This window comes from Helianthus annuus, chromosome 13 (genome assembly GCF_002127325.2).
Source record: "Helianthus annuus cultivar XRQ/B chromosome 13, HanXRQr2.0-SUNRISE, whole genome shotgun sequence".
NCBI classification, from domain to species: domain Eukaryota; kingdom Viridiplantae; phylum Streptophyta; class Magnoliopsida; order Asterales; family Asteraceae; genus Helianthus; species Helianthus annuus.
Window position 1 is genome coordinate 70,445,273 of NC_035445.2, and position 17,351 is coordinate 70,462,623.

General features: G+C 36.7%; 1 long non-coding RNA gene across 2 annotated transcripts; it reads right to left on the minus strand.

Annotated features, from left to right (window-relative positions):
- Positions 1 to 462: 462 nt before the first annotated feature.
- On the minus strand, positions 463 to 11,890 carry LOC110902787. Of its 2 annotated transcripts, XR_002571420.2 has the most exons (5): positions 11,735 to 11,890; positions 11,481 to 11,548; positions 10,626 to 10,733; positions 10,261 to 10,355; positions 463 to 946 (listed from the first exon to the last, which is right to left on the minus strand). It is a non-coding gene; the product is annotated as an uncharacterized LOC110902787 (long non-coding RNA). The 2 variants fall into 2 exon arrangements; XR_002571419.2 differs by lacking the exon at positions 11,735 to 11,890 and having other exon boundaries at positions 11,481 to 11,714.
- Positions 11,891 to 17,351: the final 5,461 nt, after the last annotated feature.

Genomic DNA, 17,351 nt, shown 5'->3' on the forward strand with positions numbered 1-17,351 from the left:
GATACTATGATATTTCAGTTCTTAATGTGTAACTTTAGGGACTAAAAATCAGTCCTCTAAACATATCTATATTATCCTTAATACGCTTCGTTATGTTTGTGATTCCATACCGAATTAGTCTCAAATAAGAGGTTTTAAAGACTTAGAATTAGTCCCTAGTACTATGCAATTTCAGTCCTTAATATGCTCTTTTAGGGACCGAAAATTAATCGCAGATAGCATGTGGTTTTAGTCCCTAATATGTACATTTAAAGTCTAATAAACAGTCTAAAATAACTTATATTTTTAGTCTTGAATATGTTTATTTAGGGTTTAAAAATCAGTCTCCTAAACTAGTCCATTGTTTTTTATGACTATTTTTCAGCCTTTAATACTCAGTCTCAACTCCAATGAGTGTCTTATTTGTTTTACAAACTAAAAAATATCTTCCAGTACAATTTAATTCAGCCCCCAACAGTAATATCATTCATAAATCTATCTCTTGCTTTTCCAAAATCAGAATACATTCAAGCATTAATATCATAACAAGAGCCAATCGAAATAATACCAATTTATCAATTCTAAAGCATAAAGGCTTTTAGATAAAAAGAAGTAATAAATGTCTTTACTAACGCCATAGATCGTGTTGTCACTATGCCTGAGTAATCCATCTAAAGTATCAGCTTCATTACTTGTAGGTGTGAATATTGTGCACTTGAATTCTCGAAACTTTGGGATCATGTACTTTGGCATTTTTTTCACATTTCTCCCTATCATGTTGAAGTTTCTCCCCGAGTGCAATAACCTTATTTCTCATATCTCCAATCTCACTTATATCTTGTTGAGATGATTAGGCTAGAGATTTATGGCTTCTTTCTCAATCTTGTTGTTCCATATCAATAGTAATGCAGTTCCTTCAAAATTTTAATTTATCCACGGTGACCTCTTTATGTTGAATGCTATTTTTCTAAAATAATTGAAGGTACGAAATCAACATTAAAACCAATATGTCACGGCTCCCCGACCCACCCTGGACGGAGTCGGGGGCCGCGAGGCAGTTCCCGGTGGTACTCGTGGTATTTTTACGCGACAGCGGAAGTCTTTTATTACAGGATCTTTTCACCGTGAAATGCTCGTTTAATATTTTACACAAAGTTTAGGGGATAAATCCCATAATTTACAATAAGTTGATTTCACACAGAAATCTTTATTTTTCCAAAACATGTTTTATTGGTTTATTCATACTGAGCCACTTCCCTGAGCTTGATAGTGCTTTACTGCACTTTTCCTGGATCACATAGATCACCTGAAACATGTTTGAAAAAGATTTTGTCAGCGGGGAAATACTGAGTGAATCATTCCATTTTCTAAAATGACCCGTTAGTTATAAATTTACAGTATTAAGAGCGATTACAATGTTTCTATCAACCAATTATCAAGAATGGGTATTTGTCACTCGACCGGATCTGTGACTGTGGTCATACCACTATTGGGTCCCGTCGCCCCAATAGTGACGGTTTACTCACATAGAGTGATACTCACTCACATAGAGTGATAAAAATAGTAATGTGCACAATACCCCACATACCAGCTGTAATTTGGTGATTACAAAGACTTAATCCCTGTAATTATAACCTTGAAAATAATTTGAGGTATTGTAATACTTACTCACAAACGGTGAGAAAACAGTTTTAAAAGAAGAATGACTCACATTGCAGATTAATGAGCAAATAGATAATGCCTACTGATTAGCCTTGATTACACCTAGTTTAACACAATGCACACACAGGCAGGTTAGTAACTAATACAACATTTACGTCAATTCACGAGATTAAACCCTCACAACGATTAATCAGTGCAATACTCGATAATTCAGTCGGATTCACAACGAATAACAGAGCATAGTCCGAATTCGAACAACACTCAAATATTCAAGTCGAAATCATGACGAATAATCAAAGTACAAGCTCAATTGAGCAGCACCCGGACTATCGTTGGATAGTTATAATCGATCGGACGTTGAATCGTAATAGCGATCGAGTTATTACCCTGATTGCGGCAGCGTTTCGTGATCGTGTGTGTTTGATTGTGATATAACAGTGAGATCTCGACGTATACAGAAGCTATAAACGTCGTTTTAACACCACAGTTCAAGTGCCAAGGTCGGCTATTTATAGCTGGAATTTCGACACGCTTACGGACCGTATGACCCAACCCTTACGGTCCGTAAAGGGACCGGTTTGCTTACGGTCCGTAAGGACCAACCCTTACGGTCCGTAAAGGTGCAACCTATTTTTCCTAGCCTAGCTGAGTTCGGTTGTAGCTTAGGTGATTTAATAATTTCAACCAATCAGCTTTTAGCAACGACTTAAACTAGATAATTATCAATTAGGGTTTGCCCCCCTCGAGTTTTAGGGGCCCTGATCCTGATTCCGATTATTCCGGAAATTTCAGGGTTTATGCCAAATTACTTGGGTGTCTTAATTAGGGTTTTCTTATTGGATAATTATTATCCTAATTACCGGTTTTATTGACAGTTGTTACATCCTCCCCACCTTAAGAAAAATCTCGTCCTCGAGATTTACTGGAATAGATGAGGATATTTTCGCTTCATTTCGGATTCCAGCTCCCAAGTGTATTCTGGTCCTCTCTTTGAATTCCACTTGACTTTGACCAATACCAGTCTTTTATGCTTGAGGAATTTGACTTTTCGATCTTCGATCGCTAATGGTTTCTCTACGAATTTCAACTTTTCGTTTACCTCTATATCTTGAAGAGGGACTACCAGGGATTCATCTGCTAAACATTTCTTGAGATTGGATACATGAAATACATCATGTACTCCAGCCAATTCTTCTGGTAGTTGTAAACGATAAGCTACTGGTCCTATTCGTTGAATCACAGGGAATGGTCCAACGTATCTCGGACTTAGTTTTCCTTTCTTACCGAATCGTACTATACCTTTCCAAGGAGAAACTTTTAAAAGTACTTTATCTCCGACTTGAAATTCTAAAGGTTTGCGACGATTATCTGCATAGCTCTTCTGACGATCTCGAGCTGTTTTCAGTCTTTCCTTGATCTGGGTTATCTTGTCAGTAGTTTCTTGTACAATTTCAGGTCCTGATAATTGACTTTCTCCGATTTCTGCCCAGCATACTGGAGTTCTGCATTTGCGTCCATACAGTGCTTCGAATGGTGCAGCTTCGATGCTTGAATGATAGCTATTATTATAGGAGAATTCTATTAATGGCAAATGGCTATCCCAATTACCACCAAAGTCAATTACACATGCTCGGAGCATGTCTTCTAACGTTTGGATTGTCCTTTCACTTTGTCCGCCTGTTTGTGGATGATATGCAGTACTTAGATTTAGTCGAGTTCCCATTGCTTTCTGAAAACTTTTCCAGAAATGAGAAGTAAATCGACTATCTCTATCTGATACAATGGAGAGTGGGACTCCATGTAGGGATACTACTTTGTCCACATACAGTTTTGCTAACCTTTCCATGCTAAAGGTTTCTTTTATTGGTAAGAAATGAGCTGATTTGGTTAATCGGTCTATAATTACCCAAATTGCATTATTACCTCTTTTGGTTTTGGGTAACTTAGTAACAAAATCCATTGTTATGAGTTCCCATTTCCATACCGGCATTTCTAGTTGTTGAAGTAATCCTGAAGGTTTCTGGTGTTCCGCCTTAACTTGTGAACAAGTTAAACACTTGGATACGTATCCGGCTATGTCCTTTTTCATTCCTATCCACCAGAAATTATTTCTTAAATCTTGGTACATCTTATTGTTTCCTGGGTGCATGGTATACCTAGATTTATGAGCTTCTTCTAAGATCTTATCTCTTAACTCTCCTTGCTTAGGTACCCAAATTCGTTTCTTATGGAATCTCCAAATTCCATCGTTTCCTTGTTCTAGTTCTTTTAGGTAACCTTTCATTCCTTTAGCATCATCTTTGATTGCTGTTTTCTGAACTTCTTTGATTTGTGCCATTTCATGGTACTTACGACTTAAGGCATCTGCAACTACATTTGCCTTTCCTTCGTGATATTGGATATCACAGTCGTAATCGCTTAGCATCTCCATCCATCTCCTTTGCCTCATGTTTAGTTCTTTTTGCCCAAATATATATTTTAAACTTTTATGATCTGTATAGACAGTAAACTTACTTCCATACAGATAATGTCTCCAGATTTTAAGGGCAAAAATTATGGCTCCTAATTCTAGATCATGAGTCGTATAATTCTCTTCGTGCCTTTTCAATTGTCTAGAAGCATACGCAATTACCTTCTTGCGTTGCATTAACATACATCCATAGCCTAATTTTGAAGCATCACAATATACTTCAAAGTCTTCTGTTCCCTCGGGTAAAGCTAAGATTGGTGCATTCGTCAATCTATGCTTTAAAATCTTAAAGGCTTCTTCTTGTCTAGGTCCCCATTCAAACTTAGCGGCTTTACAGGTTAACTTAGTTAAAGGTATGGCTATCTTAGATAAATCTTTGATAAATCGTCTATAGTATCCAGCTAAACCTAGAAAACTTCTTATCTCCATAGCTGTTTGTGGGATTTTCCATTTTGTAATTGCTTCTATCTTAGCAGGGTCTACATGGATACCGTCGTGATTTACCACATGTCCTAAGAATTGTACTTCTTACAGCCAAAATCACATTTTGAGAATTTGGCATAAAGCCTTTCTTTTCTTAACAAAGTTAAGAGAACGTGTAAATGCTCACAATGTTCTTTTTGGCTTTTGGAGTAAATAAGTATATCGTCGATGAAAACGATTACAAATTTATCCAAGTATGGTTTACAGATGCGGTTCATCATGTCCATGAATGCGGCTGGGACATTCGTTAACCCAAAGGGCATGACGGTAAACTCATAATGACCATACCTAGTTCTAAAAGCAGTTTTAGGTATGTCTTCTTCTTGTACTTTCAACTGATGGTATCCGGATCTTAAATCTATCTTTGAGAAGTACCTAGCTCCTTGTAATTGATCAAAAAGATCATCAATCCTAGGTAATGGGTATCGATTCTTAATAGTAACTTTATTCAATTCCCTATAATCGATACACATTCTCATCGATCCATCTTTCTTTTTCACAAACAACACTGGTGCACCCCAAGGGGATGAACTAGGTTGTATGAATCCTTTGTTTAATAATTCATCTAGTTGCTTTTTTAATTCTAGCATTTCGGTAGGTGCTAATCTATATGGTGCTTTAGCTATTGGTGCAGTATCTGGAATTAAATGAATTCTAAACTCTACTTCTCTATCAGGTGGTAATCCAGGTAATTCTTCTGGAAAAATGTCTGGGTATTCTGACACTACCGGGATGTCCTGAAGTTCTTTATCCTTAGTGCTAACGATTACTGAAATCATATACACCATTTCCTGCTTTCTCGAATAACTAGCCAATTTCATTACTGAAATGAATTTTAGTGGCTTTCGAGGTTTATCTCCAGTAATAAAAATTACTTCTCCGGAAGGGGTTTGAATTTCTACAGTGTTTTTATCACATAGGATTCGAGCATGGTTGGCTATTAACCAGTCCATTCCTAACACTACATCGAATCCGGCTAAATTCATTGGTAACAGATTTGCAGAAAACTTATGGCCTAATAATTCTATTTTTCCTTCTTGCCAGACCTTATCTATTTTTACAGAATTTCCTTCTGCGGTTTCAACTGTGAAGATTTGCCTAAGAGTGGTTAAAGGTAGCTTAAGAGTTTGACAAAATGAAGTATTTATAAAACTTTGGTTCGCACCAGAGTCAAATAATACTTTTGCAAACACATCATGTACTAGGAACGTACCAGCTATCACATCTGGAATGAGTTCGGCCTCTTGTGTGGTTAGCTGGAATGCCCGCGCATTTCTCTTTGTTGCTCCTTCAGCTGGTTTGACTTGGTTGGCTACAGGTTTAGCTAATTTAGGTCATTCAAATTGAAAATGACCTCTTTCTCTGCAATTATAACAAATTCTTGTTTTCTTCCTGCAGTCTTCTTCCCGATGTCCTTTGGTTTTGCAAAAATTGCAAACCATGTTGCATTGTCCATAATGCTTCTTTTTGCAAGTTTTGCAGAAGGGAAGTGATGAAGATTGCCCCATTCCTCTTTTCTTGGTATTACCCACACGAAATCCTTGGGTAATCTTTTGAGCTAATTCCTTCTTGCGATCTTCCTCTCTTGTGCGTACCAATTCATCTGTTAGAGTGTTAGCTAATTCTACAGCATCGTCAATAGTACGAGGTCTCGCAGCTTTAACGATGTTTCGGATTTCACTAATTAACCCCCAGATGTAACGGGAAATAAGTACCGGTTCTGGCGAAGCCAGTGTTGGCACTACCCTTGCGTATTCAAAGAATGTCGAAGTATAGCCTCGGCAATCTACCCCTGTCATACGGTGACTTAGGAATTTGTTTGCCATTTGGTCTTTTTCATATTCAGGACAGAATTTTCTTTGTACAAGACTCTTAAATTCTTCCCACATCATGGCATAGGCTATCCTTTTTCCTTTTGCCTGGAGAATCGTATTCCACCATTCTAATGCTCCTTCTTTGAATAGATTTGATGCATACATCACTTGATCCTCTTCAGCACATTTGCTTATTGCAATCACTGCTTCGGTTTTCTCTAACCAGCGCAGTGTTGCGGTTGCCCCTTCGTTACCTGCAAATTCAGTGGGTTTGCAAGCAAGAAATTCTTTGTAAGTGCAACCAGGTGTTGCAGCTTTCATTCTCTTAAGGAGTGGGGCCTGTTGCGGATCATGATCGTCATGATTGCCGCCTCCATTTATGCTGTTACTGCCGTTATCTTCTGGAATACGTTTACTAGGAATTAATTGTGGTTTGGCAGGTTTCTGAACAGCAGCCACAATTTCTGGAATAGCATGGGCTATTCCTTGGGCGATAAAGTGCTCAATATCTTGTCGGGTTATATATTGATCTTCCGGTTCTTGCTCAGATTGATTTACTTCATTAATTGGTTCATTGTTAGCGTTTTCCATCTGCTAATTAGTAGGAATTTATTAGTGTCTAACTTATTAATAACAAATTTAGCACAGATGAACACATATATTACTACAATATACAAACATAACCAAAATTGTCGATTTCTCGACTTTCATTTTGTCACTGTATATTGTATATGCCTCCGTACACACCATATCTTACAAGGTTTTATTGCCCATTTTACAAAATCAGTTTTACTATATTAGTTATAATACAGACAAACTTTTTCCATCCCTTCCTATCTTTTGGTCTACTGGCAGTTTCAGTAACGACGCTCCCTCTCGTCGTACTTCCAAGATAGTTGCTCCCCCATTTCCCTGATCCTATTACCTGTACCTATCAGTTCTTCACCGAACTGACGAAGTTCAGCTAGGTTTTCATTACTCAGGGGAGGATTAGGGATAGGTTCTGGGTCAAATTGTGGGAGAAAACTATAGGGACTATTAACTATATTTTGGAATTTCCAGTCATTGGTCCACCATTCCTCCATTTGGCCTAATGGTCTGGTGTGAACAAGTGGGTCTGGAATAGCTGGTCCTAGGTTCAGTGGGAATTGAACTGTAGCCGGGTAAGAGAAGAGATTATCGTTGATAGGCTCTAGAACATCACAATTATCCAGTAGGCGGTCTATTTCGTCCTGGAACGTGATTTCCTCAGACTGTTTAGAGCTTTCTCCGATCTCTATTCCCTTTTGCTTTAGGTCTATTCCTAATTCCTTTTCTGGTGGTTTCGAACTTTCTCTAGTTTCTATTTCCTTTCCCTTGTTCATGCTCACAGGGTTTTCTATTTTGGGAAGTCTCCTAGTGGCTGGTTTCCTACGACGTACTTTCCTCCACCCTACGTATCTTCTCTTCTTTTTAGGTTTGGCTTTTTCCAGCGGTGGAGCTTGGAATTCCACAGGTTCTTCTATGTCAGCAATGTAACCAGTAAAGTCGTGAGAGACTTCGATAGGCACTGGATATAAGTTGAGATTCTGAAATGCTTCCGATATCTCACTCATGCTGCATAGTATATATGCAAAATACAAAAATGCAATGTTAAAACTTTGGAACAAAGTTTAACAAACAAACACTGAAGTTTTATTGCATTTTAATTTATATAAAGGACAACAGAAATAAACACACTAGGATTTTATTTATTTACTGGATAGTGATTTTTCTATTAGACTCGATTTATTGGAGATTTAGAGGTTGGTATTTTCTGCTACAGTGGCTAGCATATAGAGATTTGCCCATTTCCCGTCTATTTTATCTTCCCAAGGTGCACTATTACCCAATTCTTGGACTTCTGGGTTAAACCTAACTCTCTTGGTTCGGGGTTTCTTTTTCTCCTGACTCTTTTTAAGTATTGAATCCCTTTTCTCTGGGGAAAGAGGATTTTCATAGTTTGCCTTGCGGACAAAGATTCCTTCTTCTAGGTTTACTGGGTTTTTAAAAGAAGATGCAACATCTAGTTTGTGGTAGATAGCAGACAGCTTTTGTTTACCCATACTGCAACTAACAAATAGTCAGTTAATAACACAAATAATCACAGAATAACAACTAGTAGAATTAAGTATTTTGTCAAATACTTAATTTAGTATTAGGCTTAATCAGCGGCTCGATCAGTGGCTCAATAGTTATTAATTATTAGCTCTGATACCACCTTCACTGTCACGGCTCCCTGACCCACCCTGGACGGAGTCGGGGGCCGCGAGGCAGTTCCCGGTGGTACTCGTGGTATTTTTACGCGACAGCGGAAGTCTTTTATTACAGGATCTTTTTACCGTGAAATGCTCGTTTAATATTTTACACAAAGTTTAGGGGATAAATCCCATAATTTACAATAAGTTGATTTCACACTGAAATCTTTATTTTTCCAAAACATGTTTTATTGGTTTATTCATACTGAGCCACTTCCCTGAGCTTGATAGTGCTTTACTGCACTTTTCCTGGATCACATAGATCACCTGAAACATGTTTGAAAAAGATTTTGTCAGCGGGGAAATACTGAGTGAATCATTCCATTTTCTAAAATGACCCGCTAGTTATAAATTTACAGTATTAAGAGCGATTACAATGTTTCTATCAACCAATTATCAAGAATGGGTATTTGTCACTCGACCGGATCTGTGACTGTGGTCATACCACTATTGGGTCCCGTCGCCCCAATAGTGACGGTTTACTCACATAGAGTGATACTCACTCACATAGAGTGATAAAAATAGTAATGTGCACAATACCCCACATACCAGCTGTAATTTGGTGATTACAAAGACTTAATCCCTGTAATTATAACCTTGCAAATAATTTGAGATATTGTAATACTTACTCACAAACGGTGAGAAAACAGTTTTAAAAGAAGAATGACTCACATTGCAGATTAACGAGCAAATAGATAATGCCTACTGATTAGCCTTGATTACACCTAGTTTAACACAATGCACACACAGGCAGGTTAGTAACTAATACAACATTTACGTCAATTCACGAGATTAAACCCTCACAACGATTAATCAGTGCAATACTCGATAATTCAGTCGGATTCACAACGAATAACAGAGCATAGTCCGAATTCGAACAGCACTCAAATATTCAAGTCGAAATCATGACGAATAATCAAAGTACAAGCTCAATTGAGCAGCACCCGGACTATCGTTGGATAGTTATAATCGATCGGACGTTGAATCGTAATAGCGATCGAGTTATTACCCTGATTGCGGCAGCGTTTCGTGATCGTGTGTGTTTGAATGTGATATAACAGTGAGATCTCGACGTATACAGAAGCTATGAACGTCGTTTTAACACCACAGTTCAAGTGCCAAGGTCGGCTATTTATAGCTGGAATTTCGACACGCTTACGGACCGTATGACCCAACCCTTACGGTCCGTAAAGGGACCGGTTTGCTTACGGTCCGTAAGGACCAACCCTTACGGTCCGTAAAGGTGCAACCTATTTTTCCTAGCCTAGCTGAGTTCGGTTGTAGCTTAGGTGATTTAATAATTCCAACCAATCAGCTTTTAGCAATGACTTAAACTAGATAATTATCAATTAGGGTTTGCCCCCCTCGAGTTTTAGGGGCCCTGATCCTGATTCCTATTATTCCGGAAATTTCAGGGTTTATGCCAAATTACTTGGGTGTCTTAATTAGGGTTTTCTTATTGGATAATTATTATCCTAATTACCGGTTTTATTGACAGTTGTTACACAATAGCTACCCAAAATCAATATTTCACAAAAATAAAATTCAAAATTAAAAGCTTTTAACAGATACTTACATATTCGATGCATGAGTGATCATTTAACCATCCTTGTTTCTTGGTTAGCCTCATCTAGTGAAACTAGCATTTTGGTAAGCCTTTTCTTTTACTACCTGACATGTTAGATATAATTAGATCTGTTATATATGATAACATCTGACCATTTTTTTAACTAACATTTATGATCTATTCTTACTAGATATGGTGTTCAAGGATAATTCAAAATGTAAGTACTCAAATGGATATATTTATTTGTTGCACTAACTAATTAAACCCAAACATGCACTTCCTATAAATTGCAAACACTTGGTTTCTTGAAAGGAATGAGATTATACCATCAAGATATCTTAATCATAAAAAAAAATATGAATCCGAAACATTACCCCATAAAGAGAGTAGAGAATAGAGAAGAGCAAGCAGTTCCCATGAATGAGAGTTGATATGCCATGTTTAGAAAGGTGTGAGTAGACTCATAGGAAGCACAAAATAACCTGCAGAAATAAGCACAATAATAAATTTGTTATAAATTTCAACTTTAGAAGTTATCTATTTGTATATTACAAATACATACAAATGAATATCATCCTTTTGACATAATTTAGAAGGCACTAGTGTTCAATAAAAAGCAACTTATAATCCATTCATATAAGAATCATGAAGAGTAAAGTTAGATATTAGACTATGGGGTATGGGGCGGGGGTTGGAGAGAAACGCCCAAGTCACCACCCCGGGTGGGCTTGGTTTGGGCGTGGCCCCTTGGGCGGGAGTTTAAGGCCGGGCGTAGGGCATGCTAGCGATCCTATGTGGCCGGCTCTTATTGGCTTGTTGGCTAGTGCATAGCGGGCCATGTTTAATTTTAGATTTTTTATTTTATTTTAATACACTTGGCCAAGCCACGCCGGGCTAGCCACGCCCCGCCATACCCCACGGACACGTCACTCACCAGCGGGGGCTCGAACTCCACGTGTCAACCCATGCCCCAAACCCCCGCCCCACCATACCCCATGGTCTTACACTCACTTTTTAAGCAGCTTGCACCTAGGCTCTAGTCGATGCCAGATAAAACAGATGCTAATTAAAAAATGAAGTCATTATGCAACTAATAACTTAACTATTCAACTTAATTATGAATGAAATTTAAAAAGAAACCATTATGATTATCTTACTACCAAAGCTTGAACAAATTCTTTTGATACCGAGGGTTAAATGTTTGGAAAATTGACGTTGTAGCAATGTACCTTCTTGATATAGCACTGATAGAACTTTCTCCCAATTGTAATAATTTAGGGTCAAGACAACATGCTCTCTATGTGGCGTTTCATCAAACATGTTGTGAGCAAAGAACGCTTATTAGCATAACACAACCCAAAAGTCAAAAAAAAAAAGAGCAAATCACACAAAAATAAAGCCCCTGCAACAGAAACTTTCAGAACCAGATCGAAACCAAAAAAAGAAAAAAGAAATAAAAAACAGGGATTGAATGGATCTTTACAAACAAGAACCGATAAAGGGTGATGAGAAGAGCTTCCACCGGCATTGCTAGCTCTGATAGAGAGTTGGAGTGATTCATGGACGGGAGGTTGAAACACTAATGATGAGTAGATTAGGGTTAGGGGAAATTAATTTGGTTGGGGGAATCAATTTACAAGATGGAGCGGGAATTAAAATGGAGGGATTTTCAATTTTTAACAAAAGTTTACATATTTTTTAAATTTTAAAATCCTGATCATTTCATTTTTGAGAATTTTGAAAGTTTTTAGTTCAACTATCATTTATTTAAACATTAGATCAATGTTTTAAAAACCGGTTTAAACCGACTTGTTGAACCGGTTAAACCGGATGCTCTAAAGTGTGAGACTGCCGCATCAAATTAACACAACGGACTATGGTAATTAACTGGGCCTTACCGGGTTATTTATATTAGGTTTTGGACCTTTATAGGTCACTTGGGCCAAGCTTTAGGCCATGCCAAGCAGGCCCAAGGGGAGCCCATGTAGGGAAGTGGGCTTGAGTTAGTATATAAACAAGTTATTAACTTGTTTTAGGTTTTGAACCTCTTGGAGCCTCATAGTTTCACAACTTCTAGAGAATCAAAGAGAGGCGATTGTGGTGTAGGATACTTGTACCAGACGTTTTGCTTATTCAAGTAATAGAACGTGTGCAAGTATTGAAAGTGATTCGGTATTGTGTTCTTCGTATTTTTGTGTTTTTCTTAAATCACCTATTGATTGGATTCCACACAATCAATAGGTTGTTTGATATCATTGAAAGATCCGGTTAAACGGGACTTACAATATAGCTTCTATACACGCATGAGCACAACAAAAGGCTTAACCTGTTTGAGAAAGCCGTGGAGATACCGGTTATTCGTTATATCACATCTTCGGAGATTGATAAAGTCGAAGATCATATTTCGGATAACGGACCTCTATGGATATCAAGTGAGAGTGAAGAAGAAGAAGAAAATGAAGAAGAAAATGAAGAAGAAAATGAAGAAAAAAATGAAGAAGAAGAAGAGGGTCCTTCGACGGATGATTATACACTACGACCACCGATTGACACCACAATAAGTACAAAAGAAGGACTGCGCGTGCAGTACAAAACAAAGAAACCGGGGAAGAGCCAAAAGATAACGAGAACATTGATGATTTCATGGATTTCAGTTTTGAAATCCATGAAATGTCTCAGTTGAACCTTGAGTTTGGAGTTGGAACACAGACACAGAAAATGATGGATTATTGCAACACTCCTACTCAACTTTCACCATCGGTATTCTACGACACAGCCCACGAACGAGAACTAGAGGCTTCGAGAGCCAACAAAAAGGTAAGCGCAAAAAAAATTAATTTAACTTAATCAATTATATTTAACTTCTAGATTGATAGTATCTTAACTCGAAAAATATTACAGAATCTGTTGAAAAAAATGAAAGCAAATATCAAAAAATACCTTAAAATGGTTCAAGATGTTCAAGTGATGAACAACTTAGTTTCAGAAGCAAAAACTAAGTGTTTTTGGGATCCGGAGATTATGAAGGCTTGTAAGGAGTGGGATGAGACGCTTCAGAATAATCCCATTTGTGTGCCGCCTGATTCGGTTCAAGAGCATGAAACTGCACCCTTTCCTGTTCATCAAGAACCTGAAAATCCAGCTTGTGAAGTTCATCACTACAAACGAATAAGGTAGAGAGGATGAAGAAGCTCAAAAAGTAATATCCACTGTTTTGGTACAAATGGCATCAGAAGGTAAAACATGCAAACTCAATATTAACACATGCGATATCATGTAAAAGTTCACTAAATTTTATGCACATGCGAAACCTATAAAAAACACATGCGATTCTGTCAAAACATTTCAAATTTGATTTCGCACACGATGTCATGTATACCCTTGCGATTTTGATTCTACTGTATTAAATTAAATAATTTGTATCTATAGGTATACTTCAACCAGATGATGGAGGAGTCATAGACACCCTTATTGTAAACATTCAAACTGTGGAACCGGGTGTATACGCTTACCAAACACCTGCCAAGGGTAAGAAAGCACTTTATGTTAGGAGAAAAATTAAAAATCACAAATTATTGTATTTCTTAAATTACTATGGCATGCAGAAACTGGTGAAAACGAAACTGTTATCGAAGAAACAGTGAACTTGGCAGAATCTACACAAAACATTCAACAAAAAGTTCAAGAAAAAGTGCAAGAAAAAGACCCTCAACAACCCGATACGGAACTTGAAGTTGAGAAGGAAAAGGAAGTTGAATGCCCTCAGGTAACGGCTGAGGAATTGCATTCAGTTGAGTTGGTTTTGAGCCTGGGACCTAGCTTGGAAGAAGATAAAGAGAAAAAACCAACTAAGGGGAGAAAAAACTCAAAGCCAAAGCAAGTTCCAAAACAAGTTATGCCAAAAGGGTTAAATGAACTGCTTTATAAGACAATAGAACAAGCCAAAATCCGAGCTGAGAAAAGATGTGCAGAGCTTGGAGACAAATTTTGTTCCCCTTACTGCAACAGAGTGGTAAACATGCACGAAGCACTATTGACTCAAGAATTGTGTGTGATTCGGTATACATTTGCTACATTTGCAGGCATGCAGTAAGTAAAAATACTTATATCAACTAACAAACATCTAAAAAATATACACACAACAAATACTAATTATTTATTTTATGACTGGCAGAGAAGAATTTTACCGATCAAAAACTGAAGTTGCCACATTCAAAGCTATATTTGAAAGCTTCTACAGGGGTCAATACGTAGCATCGAACGGAATAGATGCATTTGTGGATGTTCTAAACCTTGAAGAGAAGAAGAGGGATAGAAAATCATCACCATACAGACTCTTCTTGTTTAGCACAATGATGGTATGTTTTCATATAGATTTTGGCATTTTAAATTACAACAGTAAATGCATGTTCAATGATTTCGCACACTAATTGTATCTAAATCGCATGTAATATAGAAGAAAGTTTTCCTGTGAAACAAAATTTCTCATACTGTTGAAATTTTGCATGTGGTATATATACTATTTGCATGTGAAAAAAATACATTGTTTGCATGGCTTTGACTCTAATTACATAACATACAGCCGGATATCTTTTACGACGAGGAGAAATACACAGACAACCAACGACTAAAAATATTTGCCTCAAATTTTGAAGACATATTACTGAGATATGAGGTAAAAAAACTTGATTCGGTTGACCTGGTGTTTATTCCGGTACTTCAAGGTGACCACTTCTATGTCTTGTGCTTCAACTTGAAATCCGGCAAAATTGAGCTGATTGACAATTCAGCAGCTGAACAAGAGTTTAAGGATAGATACAAGGGGCTTCTAGACACACTGGTAATAGAAAAACTTATTCATATACAATTTATGTTTTATGTAAAAAGCTACTAACACAATGTTGCTATGTTACAGAGAAGGGTATTGGTTTTATACCTAGAAAAGGCTTTAAATCCAACACCGGCTATAAAAGAACTTGCAAGCTCAGTTATAGAAAGAAAAGAAATGGATTGGAGGACGAAGAATAACGGTGTAGACTGTGGAGTGTTTACGATGCGTCACATGGAAACGTACAAAGGAGACCAAAAACCATGGGTGACTGGATTTGTGAAAGAAGATGAAGTAAACAACAGACAGAATTCACAACTTCATCTCCTAAGGCACAGATATCTCAGTAAAATCATTCTATCAGAACACAATATGCATCGTCAAGAAATAATTAAAAAGGCAAATGCTTTCGATAAAAGGCCAGACAAAGAGAGGTATATGAAAGATTTGGATAAGATAATCCCAGATAGGATGAGTACATATTTTGGAAAGCCAAAGTAAACTTCATTGATGATGGATTTATGTTACATATTTAAACTTGGTAGTGTTTTTAATTTCGCATATATTGGTGTTTTTAATTTCGCATTTGTGTTTTTTATTTCGCATGTGTTATGTTTGAAATCGCATGTTTGACATTGAATTATTAAAATTTGCGAAATACAAGTCCATTACATAACACCACATGCAAATTTATTGGAACATGCACCAAAAATAAACAAAAGTTCATTCAAAAGATGAAAGAAACTCCATTTTCATCTTCATCGAGCATCTTAATACAGTTATTGCATCAGCCAACTCTTTCAACTGTTTCTCATCCCTCTCACCCAAATCCACCATAAACATAACGACAATTTCTTTAAGACTACTCACTTGCATATGAGATAGCAAGTTCAGAATTTCTTGTCTTCTCTTCATGTTTTCTTTTACATGAGAAATGTTGGCCTCCAACATCTCTTGACATGATTGATCCTCTTGAATTTGTTGCTGAATCCTTTTCCTCAAAGCTTGCTTGATACTTGGTTTAGAAGAAGAGGATGTTGGTAGATCTGCCATTTTTTAATTGGATGTTTGCAATAGTGATAAAAACATAAAATATATAATAAAAGAAAAATTATTGATATGAATTATTGAAATCAATTATTGAACTGAATTATTTGGTTTCAATTATTGAAACACACTGTGCGAAAATAAAAATAATTATTAATAAAGAGTGCGAAATAAATAGCTACAGTTGATAAATACTTTAAGGTTTGCGAAGTCTCGAATTTAAACTTGCGAAATTATATATTAAACTTCATTGTGTGCGAAATGTCTATTTTAAAACATGCGAAATTATACAACGGATCCATTCTTAACTAGTTGGATTATGTTAAAACATCACATGCGATATATCAAAACAACACATGCGATATAGTAACACAACAAGTAAAACCAGAAACACTTATCTTCAACCCTCATTACAATCTAATAAAATAAAAAAAAGCTTCAAATCAAATAAAACCCAGAACTCAACCTAATAAAACTATTGACGAATCCTAAATGACGAATCAAGCATTTTCGGAAATCGCAGTTCTGTGAGGAATCAATCAAAAACCCTACAAATCGAATTGATACGAAGAATAATTAAATGGGATGGTTACGAAACGAACTCCATATCTGCTTATAGTTGACGGAATTCCATGATTAGATGTTGGAATAGAATGTCTGATATACCCTTATTTACTTAAATTGAATCAGGACACGTGTATGGCTGTGGGTAGGGCGTACATAATGTACGATAAGGAGATTTGTACAATACTCTTTACCTATATATATATAGGCCGGTTATCATACAAATAACCTAATCGTACATTATGTACGCTTCATCCACAACCGTCAGATCATCTCATTTAAACAGCGTGTTTTACTATTAAATTTACCAAATTAAAATTAATAAAAAGAATCCGCCAAGGTTAAAATCGTCAAATGCGAGATCAAAACCCCAGATAATCAGCAAACAAAACCTCAAAAATCATAACTTAAGATTCTAAAAATCAAAACCGAAATCGAAATTATAACAATTAATCAAAAATCGATCGATTCCTATTCACCAAATCCTTCTATGAAAATGAACTTCTGATGAATTTAAAAATTCTGAACTGAAACAAATCGATGGACTGATTATCGAAGAAGATGATGCAGGTTGTGATATCATGTGCGAATTCATGGACAATGCAAATGCGTTTTTAATGAAAAAAGAATTCTTTGAAATTTCATATAGTGTGCGAATTCA